This window comes from Hoplias malabaricus, chromosome 18 (genome assembly GCF_029633855.1).
Source record: "Hoplias malabaricus isolate fHopMal1 chromosome 18, fHopMal1.hap1, whole genome shotgun sequence".
NCBI classification, from domain to species: domain Eukaryota; kingdom Metazoa; phylum Chordata; class Actinopteri; order Characiformes; family Erythrinidae; genus Hoplias; species Hoplias malabaricus.
The window spans coordinates 22,707,898-22,721,903 of NC_089817.1; the positions used below are offsets into that span (position 1 = coordinate 22,707,898).

General features: G+C 39.0%; 1 protein-coding gene across 2 annotated transcripts in view; it reads right to left on the minus strand.

The window, feature by feature from the left end:
* The window catches only part of mef2ca (myocyte enhancer factor 2ca), a 37,516-nt gene extending 34,553 nt beyond the window's left edge, over positions 1–2,963 (minus strand). For both annotated transcript variants that reach the window (XM_066650362.1, XM_066650361.1), the window contains exon 1: positions 2,682–2,963. The gene's annotated coding sequence lies outside the window, so the exon portion shown is untranslated. The remainder of the gene's footprint in view (positions 1–2,681) is intronic.
* Between the last annotated feature and the right edge of the window lie 11,043 nt (positions 2,964–14,006).

Genomic DNA, 14,006 nt, shown 5'->3' on the forward strand with positions numbered 1-14,006 from the left:
TAGGTAAAGCTGCTAATAGCAGTACTTTAAATCAGATAATCTAGCTCAGGTTTAGGCCATTGCCCAAACTGCTCACTCATTGTAACTGCCTTTTTTTCACAGTAAAGTCACAGAGTCTGGTTTGAGAGCACCTCGTTCCAAACTATGGGCATATGACCCACTAAAAATATCCTCTTTAATGGTTGTGTTGGGCAGAGGGAGCTTGCTGATTAACGCTACATACGGCCGTCATACAAAGAGCTCTCTGTATGTGAAGCCTCCTCACTGGACCAGCATAATACGCTGAATTGAGCATTTTACACCAGTGACAAAGATAGATTACATTTAGAGAAAAATATCTTGAGAGGGAACTTGGGCCATATTACACTCTGAGCTGTGCCAAATGAACATTTTTCAAGCAAGATCAGCAAATCCCTAACCAAGGAGAGGTCATGTTTCATGGGCTCGTTTATTTAGGGTTAAATATGAGGCTAAATGTGTGTAAAGTAAATATTAAGGTATACATCCTATCATTCAATAGGTGATTTAAATTATAAGAGAAAAATGTGCACTATTTTTCCTTATTTGATGAGAAAAGCAGGCCACCTAATGGCAATGGGACAGTGTAAAAGCCTATTATTTAATTTTGTGAGGTTCTGAAACTTTAATGATTCATTTGCATAAGTAGCTTTAGCTTATTTATGAATACTAGCATTTCACTGATCACTCCATCAGTCAACTTTTGCTATTCTACTGCTTATGGTTCTGTCTAGTCTAAGACACGGTGGTCCAACCATCTCTTAGACCACCCAGCAGCATGCTCTGCACAATTCTGACAGAAATCAGATTCATCCGTGTTAAATCTCTCTAACAATATTAATGTTGGCCTCTGTGAAATAATATGCTTAATCGGTGATTCAATTCGTAAGTCCATTTTTAAGTGCAGGTAAGCGTGTATCTCGGTTCATTACGTTATATATCTTGGGCAATTGTAGATTATACTGATCAGCCATAAAATTAAAGCCGCTTATTGTCCATTTCCTCAGCTTCACTTACCATATATGTGCACTTTGTAGTTCTACAGTGACAGTAACAGCTACAGTTTCTATAGTTACCTGTAGTACTTTTGTTGCTAGCCTTTTTTGACCTTAGTCTTTCATGGTCATGACCCCAACAGATCATCTGTGGATCATCCTTAGCACTGCAGTGACAGTCAGGTGTTAGTGTGTTGCATAGGAACGTGTGAGTGAGATTTTTAAACACTGTGTCCACTCACTGCCCACTCTATTAGACATCTATAGTAGCTCATTTGTCGCTGCACAGTTTGTGGTGGTCATCCCCTAGTCCTTCATCAGTGGACACAGAACGCAGCCCACAGGAAACTGTCAACCTGATATTTCTGGTTGATGGACTATTTTCAGTCCAGCAGTGACACTGAGGTGTTTTTAAAAACTTCAGCGGCACTGCCAACGCAACACACACACACACACACCCATCACAACCACATCAGTGTCACTGCAGCACTGAGAATGATCCACCACCACCCAAATAATACCTGCTCTTTGGTGGTCCTGTTCGTCAAAGAACAGGGTAAAATGGGGTTAACAAAGTATGCACATCAACAGAAGGACTACAATCTGTAAATGCAGAACCCACCTCAAAAGCCACTTTCTTTGTCCATTTTATCAACTCCATTGACCATAGAGGTGTTTTTTGTAGTTCTAGAGTTCCAGAATGCAGTCTAACTGTTGCTCTGCATACTTCATCAGCCTCTGCCTTACAATTATTCACAATTTGCATAGCACTGCCACAAATATGCATCAGAATCTATATATTTCTATTGGTCCATTCACTGTGAAGTGTCACACAATGTGAAGGACCTTTGCTGTGTTGAAATTATTTAGTACACTTAAAAAGAAAAATGGACAAAAAAGGAAATACAGTTAGATCAGTTTATATATTTTTTTACAACTTATTTAATTAGTCCTGAAAAATTACAAAAAAAAAAGTAAACAGTCCAGCTTTTGAAAAACTTGCCCAATAAGCACATCTGACAACACATGCATGTATTAAAAATGTAATCCCTATAGGCATACATACGTAAATACAAGTTAAACAAAATTCAGGTAAATGCAAAATTGCTGATAACATATGTTTCTATGTCATATTGTTATGCTGTATTATGTTATGTTATATTATAATTATTAATTGAATGGCAAGCCAACATACTTGAATAAAGAGCTACTTTCTGTATGTGCATCTGTTCACATCGACCTTTATTCTTGTTTTTTTCTTACTACAAACCTAACCTCAAACCTATCCTAACCTCATCACTCTTAACCCTGATTCTAACCCTAAGTATAATGCTGAAGTTTCAGCAGCTTGGAAATGACTTCAATATTTGTAGATAATCAAGAGTGGATGATTGCCTGTGCCAATATACAAAATAAGTAATCTCCATATAGTTTCTGTGTCAGTACTACTAAGATACTGAACTCAGCTTATTAAATGTTGCTGCAGTGGCCTTTAATGTGACTCCTATATAAGGTAATATGCGCCGTGAATAAAACATTAATATCTATTTTTCTAGCTTAAAAAAAGTTATTTTGGATAGAGCTCTTCCCTACAATATATAAAACCCAGTTAACACTAGATGACAGACGTTAGTACCAAAGCAAAGCAATACATTCCACTTAACTTACTTTGTTAGGCATGAGTATGATCACTGGAAAGAGTGACGGCGACCGTTGGTGTTTTGGTCAGTGAAGGTCCAGGAGAAGTGACCGTTCGCAGGACCACGCGAGCGCTCCGTTCTCTGATTACTTCAACAACGACCGGAAAGTAAGAGCATGATCACATACGTCCAACTCTGTGTGTGGTTTAAGGCTCAAAGACGAAGTGTCAACGTGTAAAAAAGTGCTGAAATGTCTCACGAGCTTTTCTAGAAAGAATATGTAAGCTTTGCTAAGCGCGCTCCCGCTTCCTTTCCATCCCCGTGTGGGACTCTTCTGTATACTTCACTCACGCGAACCACGACACGACTTCGTCACGCATTGGGCGCGCGCGCGCGAGAGAGAGGGAGGGGGGTAGGGGTCGGGTGGTATTTTCGCTGTGAAAATGGGCGGACTTAGATCTCCATGTACTCTACAAAGATGAGGACTGGCAAGCAGATGCCTGAAAGTAGTAAGGTTCAGTGGAGTTTTATGGTTTTAACTACCTTATCTTCGTGTTTACTTAAAATAAAGTTACAGCTGAATTCACTGGGAAAATTTCGATTAAAGTTAATATGTTAAGTTATAAATATGTGTAAAAAACAAGGCCAGGGATCTTAAATTCCAGCACAGGCAAGCCCTTTTAATATTTTTGTACCTTTTTTACTTCTAGTACACTGCAGTTAAAGGCGATGTCCGTGGTTGTAACCCAATGCACTTTTGATAAAATTCAGAGCACATTTCCTCACCATTTGCTATCTCTCCAGTCTCCTGTTTGCTCCGTGGAAAAATGCTTGTACTAAGGAAACAAACTAAGTGTCTCGGTCTGAACTAGATCAGGTGTTACTCTCTGTTACTAGCTCAGGCACAATGACACATGGGGAAGTCTGTGGAACTGTGGAAAGTCTGATCCTCCAAATGTTGAAAACCATGAAATGAGATGAGGATGTTGCTCTATGCCGGCTCCCTATGTGGTAACATTGACTTATTTTGGCTATTACATTTACATTGCTTAAGGCCTAATTGACTGCAAATTCAGGAGATGCAAACTTAGCATGAAAGTAAATGCATACCGAAAAGGGCTACAAAATGAAACAGCTCGAGTTACAAATGAGTTTCTGTGGTAATTCATGTAGTGAATAAAATCTTACAGGCAAGTTAATCTTCAACCACGAACAAGTTACAGTCAGCTTCTTACTCATACCAGTTCACCTTTAAAGATGCAGAGCTTCTGGATGACCACAAATAGGAGGGGGAAGTTATTTTGCTGTGAGAACAGGTGTTCTCCAGAATCACCTGTTGCCTTTAACCCTCTGAGGTCTAAGGATATTTTCTCAAATTTTGCATATTTTCTGAAATTTGCCTTTAATAAATTGTTAATGCATCTCATCAAGTCTGTAAGAGTAGGTTAAAAAAAAGAAAGAAAAATACAGAGTATAGGCTCCCAAGACCATGAAAATGTTCTTTTATATCTGACCTCATACATCCTACAATTTTATGTTGCAAAAGAGGGCTGACAGAGTGCTATGAGTCCTGCCAAAGGACTATATCAGCATAGTGTAGTGTTTCTGTCCGAACTAGGAATGGAACCAACCTCCTGGGTGGAGGGCTGGTTAGGAGTTACCCCCTACGTTATACTTATTTTAATTATTTACACTGTATAAATACATATAAAATACATTTGATTCAATTTGATGTGTGTGTGTGTGTAATTTAGTAATTTCCAAATGTCCCCTAGAATAAACCAAGGATTTAAAGTTAACATAAAAACCCTAGCTCAGTCATTCAATACTTCATTAAGTTATTTCAAGTGTGATAGTCTCTTTACTCTAAACCAAATACAAATCCCTTATGTTTCTCAGTATGTATGCATAACTTTAATTATGCACTTGGTATCCCCCCACCTCTTTCAGCTTCTACCGCATGGGGCTGCCACAATGGATCACCTGCCAATCAAGCTGGTGATCTACACAGCTTCCTGACTCAACCGTCCCATATCAGTTGGGTTGTGATAGGCACTAAGAGTGCACAAGAGCAATCTCAGTGACTGGGTGGCAGATGTCAGGTGAATGTAGCAAACTCCACACAGACTGTGACCTTAGGTAGGGCTTGAACCCAGGACCCCATGACTCCAGAGTGTAATTTGTCAAGTACATTTATTGTCAATTTACATTGAGTTTGGCAAAATATAGCCCAGTTATTGCCCAGTTTGTTGGGTATGAAGGAGAACTTGCTTAATAATATGTTGTTGCAGTTTGAAGAGAAAATATATCTCCATTTTTCCTGATTTTTGTTTATTATATCATTTGAACACAGCACACATCCTTTATTCATTCATTATCTGTAAGTGCTTATCCAGTTCAGGGTCACAGTGGGTCCAGAACCTACCTAGAATCATTGGACGCAAGGCAGGAATACACCCTGGAGGGGGCGCCAGTCCTTCACAGGGCAACACACACACATTCACTCAAACAGTCACACCTACGGACACTTTTGAGTCGCCAATTCACAATTAAGAGTAAAGGTTTTCCTTCACCTGTACAGTTATTATTTTGGAGATACATGTTTTTTTCAGACATCAATAATACACAATAGCAACTCTTATGTAGTAGTAGTAAAAAATAAATAAAATAAATGAATAATAATAATAGCTGTTGTAGTAATAAATGAATATTCTTACCAACTACTTGCACATATCCTCCTGCCAACAACTTTCTGATCCCTCTGTTTCAATCTTCAGAATATCTTTGCATCCATTAAGTTGTTCTTATGGCTTCCAGGCCTGTGGTTTGGCACCTCAGATGATAAAACAAAAATAAATAAATAAGTTATGTAATTTGTAGTTGGTTATTTAGTCAATAAATCAAATAATATTAAATAGAGAATTTAACTTTCATGTGAAGTCACGCAGCAGGCACTGTGCTCAAGTGGCTCATCAGTGCTGATCAGTGGCTGGTTTGAATATTACACTTTGGTGCCTGTAGTTGCAATGAAATCTGTGGAGCTTGCTTACAGTTCACAAACACAAACCTTCACCTCCATCGTCCTGCTCCCTGGCTGGCTTGAGCACAGACAGTTACACACTCAGAGCACATGGGCGCTCTCTGCTCTCTGGGGACTGTTTTTCATTGACAAATTTCCCCTGAAGTTGCCAAGTGTGGTTAAGGTTAAAAAAAAAAAGTGAACTTCAGCAGCATGCTGATCCAATAGTGTAGCTCTGTGATATGTTTATGGACTGTAATATGTATTATGCCTTTTGCATTTTCCATGCTTAAATTTCAAAGCTCAATAATACGAGGCCAATGCTGAGACAGATGAGTGCAGGGCATTTGTTTAACTTGCCTTAAAAAGAAAAAAGGAGCTGTTTGCAGAATAGGCAGATGAATTTTGGATGAGCTTTGGAAATGTGTTTCAAATCCTTGGGGTATAGTTACTGACTGTTTCTGAAAATGTCTCAACTGGTAATTGATTCATGAACATCACATAATGAGCTTCATGAGGGAACACATTTCAACAAGCTAATTCAAATAATCCAGCAGATTTGTAGCTTTTCATGGTTTCTTTTTGGTTTTATGATTCATTGTCTTGCATCATACTGGTTCTTCACATGTTGGGCCATAATGTTTCATGTTTTTGTACTTGTAACAAGGGGCTTATTTGACATCTGGAGTGTGACTCCACACATGAAACATGATTCTTGTAGATTTTAAGCCTGTTTCAGGCAAAAACCTAAGGTATAAAAGCCATTTTATATGGCATTGTGGTTTATCTCAGTTTAGTAGTTTAGCCTTAGCCACTGTTAATCATAGAAATCTACATGGCATAAAAGCCTCACCAGTGGTTGTGCTAAAGGTGTTGTGTAACATTCTTTTTTTCAAAGTAGAAAAGAACTTAGTAAAATCTTTTAGAATTTTTTAGAAATCTATAAGAGTAGCGCCAAAATATTTTGATAATCCAAAGTCCAAAATCATAAAGTCATAAAAACAAGATCACACAAGAAATATACTATATATATATATATACATACAGTAACTATGATGCAAGCCCTAATTGGTGTGTTAATAATTTTCGGATTTTTTAGAAACATTTTCATGTCTGAAGATTTGGGTTAATTTGACCAAATATAAAGTCTAAAAATCTGTTTATTAAGTTGCAGTCTGTCAAAGACTAAGAACCCATATATATTGGAGAAACAGAACATGTTAAATCCTGGTTTATTCACACTAGTTCTGGAGCTGCAAACTAGGTCAGCACTCTTCAGATCAGTCTTTAAGCACTGATTCTGATTTTTTTCTATGTTTACTAAGTAGGGTACAGAAAAAAAATAGTGCTAGCCAATGGCACCCTCAAAGAAGTCGAGTCATAAAAACACACAAAGGCACAAAAGTTGGTGGTGTATGAGGTGAGCTTGAACAAAGAGCAACATTTTTTTAAACTAAGGTTGGAAAAGGAGGAGGCATCTGTGGCTGTGGTCGGGCACGAGCTGTTTTTGTGGGCTTTCTTAAATGCCCTTGATATGCCTTTCATTATCTCTGCCACTCCTGATTGATTCCCCACAGCTGCGGCCTCTGAGGGAAGACAGCGGCGGAAAGTAGAGCTGAAACCATCTGACAATTTAGCTTGAAGTGCAGCTCTGCGGACATGTAATTTCTTCATTGTTCTACATCCTTTCAACAGGCAGAGTGACGTTTTTTTTTTTTTCAAATCTTAAGCCAATAGCAACTCAGCCAATTTGGAAAATCAAGCAAACACATGGCAGAGAAATTAAAAGAAAGCGTACTTATAGAACAGTGTCCAGTGTCAGTGCAAGATTGAACTTTCTGACTCTGCTTGGCTATGTACTTGACTTGTTCTAACAATATTGTTTCAGAGGTGTGCCCTAAACATCCATGACAATATTAGCCAACGATGACACGCACCCCTGTTTCAGGACAAACATATCTCTTTACCAAGCTGAAACATGTTCCCAAAAAAACAGTGCCCCTCTCTAAATTTGTATCTTTCTATTTCTATTCTAAGCTCTGCATATATCCCAGGACACACAGGGAATCAGTGTCACTCAGGCTCCCACACTTTTTTCTGCTCATCGCAGGCATTCTAGGTTTTGCTCTAGTACCTAGAACCTTTTATCACGGTGAATTCCAACACTGTCAGAGACTACTTACCAGTCCTCTCTGTCGTCTTCCCCAGGAAGCACTACCCTCCAGCACCTGCTGTGGGCCAGCTTATACAAAAGTAATTAAAAAAAAGTAATTGAAAAAAAAGAACTGAAAGAAAAAGAAACAAAAAATGAAAATGAAAAATGAAATAAAGCCAGACCAGCTGGCTTTGAAGAGAAACCCAAAACTGGGTTGTGTTTAGTTCAGATCTCAATCCACAATGAAGAGAGATGGCGTCCCAGCCCCAACCACACCCAAAAAGGAGACACACAGCCACACACACACATACATGCAAGCACACACATACATTTCAGTGTGACCTACAGTGTATGCTTGATCATTCAGTGCAAATGTCTGGCAGGGCCTTGCTCACCTGCTGCTGTCAGTCTAGGATATATTTAAACGCAAAGTATCACTGACATGCGGGCTTTTGTCGGCCTTGGCACAAGTGCCCAGGATTACTGTCCCTTCAAGCAGACACTGATACTAGCGGTAAAAGTGGGACAAATTAAATTTGTTATAGAAACAGAAGAAGATAACATAGTTATTAGGAGAGCTGTCACATGACGAGTACAGCAAAGAGCCGAATCAGCTGCTTAAAAGAAACAATGCTTTTTCTGACTTATGACTTAAATGTCGTGTCATCAGTCTTCCTAAGAAAATATTTCTATCACCATCTCCAGAATTTCAATCACCAGTTCTGAAACTGGTGTCATGTGTCAAGTACGCTTACTTTTTTATTTTGTGTTTTGCACTGCTTCAAAAATTGTTCATAATAAATTAAATATTGCCTTATACGGTGCCTGCCATTTTTAATTAAATTTCTATTGTTTATAATTTGTTTAACCAGAGGAGTCTTGGTTCCTTCCGAGGTTTGTTCTTCCAACTCCGAGGGAGTTGTTCCTCGCCACTGTCACCTTTGGCTTGCTCACCTGGGTATATGAAGTCCAATTTTGTTTTAATTCTCAACTTCTGTGAAGCTGCTTTGTGACACCTTCAGGTTGTAAAAAGCTACACAAATCAATTTGACTTGATTTCATGCAAACAGCATGACCTGTTTTCATGAAGCTTCACAGAATAGGAATGCTGATCCGGTATCTGTTCCTCTTATAGGACACTGAAGGGGAAAAAAGTGGAATCTGTTCCAAGATCAGACTCAGACAGACATATTTCCTTTTTCACTACTGTCATTAATTCCTTGATATTAGAATTAATTGCAGCTTTATTTGGAATGCTGATCCAAGCAGAACCTTAGCCATGGACATGTAAGAGTATATGGTGAGCAAGGGACAAGAGACATTCAGTCACATGACTTTTATGGAACATGTCCCTGGCCTGTATGTGATAATGAGAGGGTCCTGCTGGTCTGCCCAGGCATGCACGCTGACCAGCCCAGAGACACGCTGGACTTCCAGCTAAAACCAAAGATAACAAACATTTACCTATGCGTGACCGTTTCAACATGGAAAAGTGAAAACATATAAACCTTTTTTGCACAGCTTTTGGGAAATGACACATTCCAAATCCACGTTATGATGTTTGGACCATACTGACTTCTCGGCATTGTTGACGATGTCATAAAACTTATTACAAAGTTTTCCCAGAATGGCTCCAACTAAAAGTACCTGAATGAGGGTGAACTGATGGAATGTTAACTCAGTGAACAACTGCTGAACCCCAGCAACAGCTGAGTGATCAGTGGGAGGATGGAACAAGTGATATGTTACATCTTGATGTTTCCTTTGGGAAACAATTAACAAGAGTTTTATTTGAGAGTCTTTTTCTGTACATATACTGTATTTTGTTATTTTAAATTGATGCACCAAATTCATGCTGTAAAGTGGACAAAATATTTGTGTAAGAATGGGTTAGGGTGATTCCCCCCACTCCCATCTCTCACTCTCTCTCTCTCTCTCTCTCTCTCTCTCTCTCTCTCTCTCTAAAAAAAAATAAAAGCGAAGTTCATGATTGTAATCAAAAAACACTTTTTTTATATAAAATGCAGATGATATTTCCTCATCATTTGCTAGTCCTCCAGTCTGTTTGGATGTTGGAACTGGTCTAATGTGTACAGGCCCCAGTGTCTGTAAATTACTTAAAAATACAAACTGTCTCAGTTTGGTATGCTAGGCTCTCTCTCTCTCTCTCTCTCTCTCTCTCTCTCTCTCTCTCTGTTCATGGCAGGGGCACCTGGAGTCTCTACTAACATTGAAATGAGGATTCTGCTGTAAACCTGCTCCATAGGTTGGTAATACTGACTTATTTTTGCTGTGTTAGATCACTTAAGGTGGAAATGTCGGTATATGAATAACTGCATTACCGAAAGTGCTAAAAAACCAAACAACTTGAGTTACAAATGAGTTTCTGTGGTAATCCAAACAGTGAATAAAAACTCACAGACAAGTTAAAGTGAAGCCACGTACAATTCTCTCAAACATACAGTTCCGCCTTAAAATATGCAGAGCATAGAACTGTGTTTTGTAGATGTTCCCTTTAAATCATTTAGATTTGCTTGGATATTGTTTAAGGTACCTATATATGTGTGTGTGTGTGTGTGTCAAATTTTATTCTACTTCTGTCCACACATATACTGAAGAAAAAATTTTGATTTATATTGTCCATCATGTTAAATTCAGACAATAAAAAGAAATTGTGCCCTTCAGTGCCTTATTTAAATTTGTTGCCTATAAAGTCTTACCAGCTGGGGTGGGTTAAACAATGTATAGAATTGCATTTTACAAAATGTACATGTTACAAAAACCTGAGATTGCAACAGTGAGTAGACTTTATTTCCACTGAACCCACCTCAGAACACAAACGAGTGCTCTGCATACAACTTATTCAGCAAAAGGAACATCTGTTGGAAATAGATTGCAGGAGGGTCCTCCTGGAACTGTTTGAGAGAATTATAATAAGAAATGTGTGCTTTTTTAATAATTCATTGTGTTTTTTATATGTCTGATATCTTCAGTGATATTTTAAAATGTGGAATTCTGAATAAAATAAGGAACAAAGCCTTCTTTGCAAGGTTGGGTCTACAAGTAATATAACTATATATTAAAAATATATGTAGGTGTATATACATCTTACAGTTTTATTTCTCAGTAATGTGTTATTTAGCTGAATGTATTTTATCATTATTTTGTTTAGAATTTATTAATTTAAATATCACTGTTTTTTTATTTGTTGATACTTGTTTACTAGTGTTGTTTTACACTGACACAAATTTCTAAATAATTAAAGTTGAATTTTATGTTCAAAAAAAAAAAAAAAACCTTTTCCCATTCAGTGTTAGGCAGCAGCTGTAAATCTTCATAAGCAAAAGTGCTGGGCTTTGCAGTTTATTATGAACCACACGAAATGAAGAGAAAGCTATTATCTCCATGCACTGCAGCAGTTCCAGTAAAGTGAGGTTGGGCTAGTTGGTTGGGCAGGTCTGTGCTGCGTTGGCGTGAACTGGGCCTCTGTTAGTGTGTCCCCCTGGTCTGGCACTCTGCACCGCACTGCTCTAGGAGGAGTGTGTGGCACCAGTGGCAAGGCCTAATGACAGAGCAGCCGAGCCAGAGCGAGCTTGTGGGAACAGTGTGTCCGGCACACCCAGGAGGGGCTCCACCAGCATGACACATTTACAGGAGAGCAGTTTCCCAACACAAAACTCCTATTCCTTTATGTTGTTGTTGCTGGTGGTGGCTTTGCATCGCCAAGACTGTCCGTCGGCACTGCTATGCCTGGTTGCGCGCTGAGAGAGTGCGACTGGCTCTGGCAATCAAGGGGCACCCATGAGCCATCGGTCAAAGGGTTCATCCAACTTTCTGTTTTGTTGCGGAAGGGGACGAAAAAAAATCAACAGGGCTGAGTCATTATTCCAACGAGCTCGCTGACAGATTTGCATGTGTGTTTTGTCAGCTTCCACCTCACCACTAGAAGTATAAAAACCTTGTTATATAAGAGACTCCACTTTTATTCAAAAAAGCCCTGAGGTTTGTGGCTGTTCTCCCTTTTTTATGCTCCTTGGCTTTCCATAGGGGGCCCTCTGTGCAGAAGAACAACCGAGCTGTTTCTCGACTTGTGGCCTGCACCGCCACACAAGGTCGCACTGTGTGTGTTCAGACCAGACGCTGCAGCAAAGCACAGCACTCACAATGGTCACCTTGGCCCTAATTTACCTCATAGGGGAAGAGCAGGAATATCAGGAGAAATGTCACAGAATGTGTTAAGTGGTGTAAGAAAGGCTTAGAAGGATATAGTGAAGAACAACAAAGTGGAAGCGAATGGTGAGTGGTGAAGTGAGAAAACATCTTTGAGGGTTGGGCTGAAGAAAAGAACTTTACCCTTCCAAAGATAATATTTTCTGTAGATCTTAGCAGGCACATCTGGTCTCCTTTAAAGTTAGTGTATTAGTAGTGCCATAGCTTTATTTTTTTTACCCGATACCTCTCTGAAAGTGCAGCTCCCACCTTATCCGAGTGGCTGAGCTGAAAAATGCTAAAGCCCTGGCCACTTAGACAAGTCTGGCGTTGTGGAAACGCTCTAAGGACATGCCTCTTAGCTCCTTCCTCTTCACGGTTAAGTGTTAAAGTAGAAGATGAATTAAATTAAAGATGAAGATCAGTCATTAAAAAAATTGGACACCAAAGGGAGTAGGTACAAAATCGAAATGATTCAGATCCACAACAAAAACAACAAAAAATTCTTCACAACATTAAAAACAAAAGCAATAATTTAATTCAGTAAAACCAATTCAGTTCAAAATAATGTTGCCACATTTTTCATTTTACAGTCTGTGTTTGCCTCACACCCAATCTTGGATCTGTGAATTGTGGGGACATTACCCTTTCATTTTGTTGAGACTTTCCATTGAACTGTTCCATTTGTGCTATTAGCTTAACACTTAAAACAGGACTTCCTCTAGAAATGCAATGGTTTACATAGGAGGACAAGTCCTCACAGTGTTAGTGTGTAACCATGATTTGGCCCACAATGTAATTTATTCAGAGTACACACTCATAAACAAATATACACACACAAATCTTTTATTGTTAAATTTTGGGGACATAACATACACTTCCAATAATTTTAGGAGACGTATGTCTATTAGCTTAGCCCTAATCCTTAAAATGTATTCATCTTAGAATGTAATGATTTACATTGTGAGGACCAGCTGGTGGTCTGTACAAGGAAGATATGGCACCACACACCGCAGGAACACACCTTCGCCGGGCGACACACACTCACGGACACTTTTTGACTTGCCAATCCACCTACCAACATGTGATTTTGGACTGTGGGACTCCTCACAGACAGTCACCCAGATCGGGACACAAACCCACAACCTTCAGTTCCCTGGAGCTGTGTGACTGCGACGCTACCTGCTGCACCACCATGCCAACCATCTCTTGATCATACATGTAATAAAACAACTTGGACAAACCTGTGCTTCAACACATGGAGTATATGTATTGTATTCCCTTTGAAGAGTCCCTTTGATGCTTTTCAAAGTATTTTTGTTCCATGTCAGCAGGCAGACATTAACTGAATAGTAACATTCTGTGCTCAATACCAGCACATGATTCCATTAGACCAATCCTTTTCTGCGTGTAGACAACTAGTGCTTTTCTTTCCTTTCTCCGTGTTTACACAGGCAGAATATACGGCACTGGTTTTAACACAACATGTGCATTCCTCAGACACTTAACGGAGCCCATCTGAATTACATGTGCTGAATTCCATGGACCTGTCCTGAAAGTGTCTCTTTAGACACACACTAAACACAACTGTGTTGAAAAAGTCTTTGTGCCAACTTGTAATTTTATTTGAATGAAGGTTTTTAATGGTATCCAAGGGAAAGTGCAATGGAAATATCCACTCTGTACCTTCACATCTGGACCAAGTGGTTTTGACACAAGCTTAAACATCTGGATGGTGTGCACCATATGAAGCACATACAATTCTTTTTTCTAGTGTAAGTAAACTGTGGCCTGAAGTAAGTCAACCAAGATCTTACAAGGTAATCTAAACAAATACAACTAATTTAATATAATATAAAGTCTTGTATTATACCCACTGAAGAGAATATCCAAGGAGGAGGCACAGATTCCACCAAATTAGCATAGCGGAACAAAATATTGTGTCTTCAAAAAAGTTTAAATATATGTGT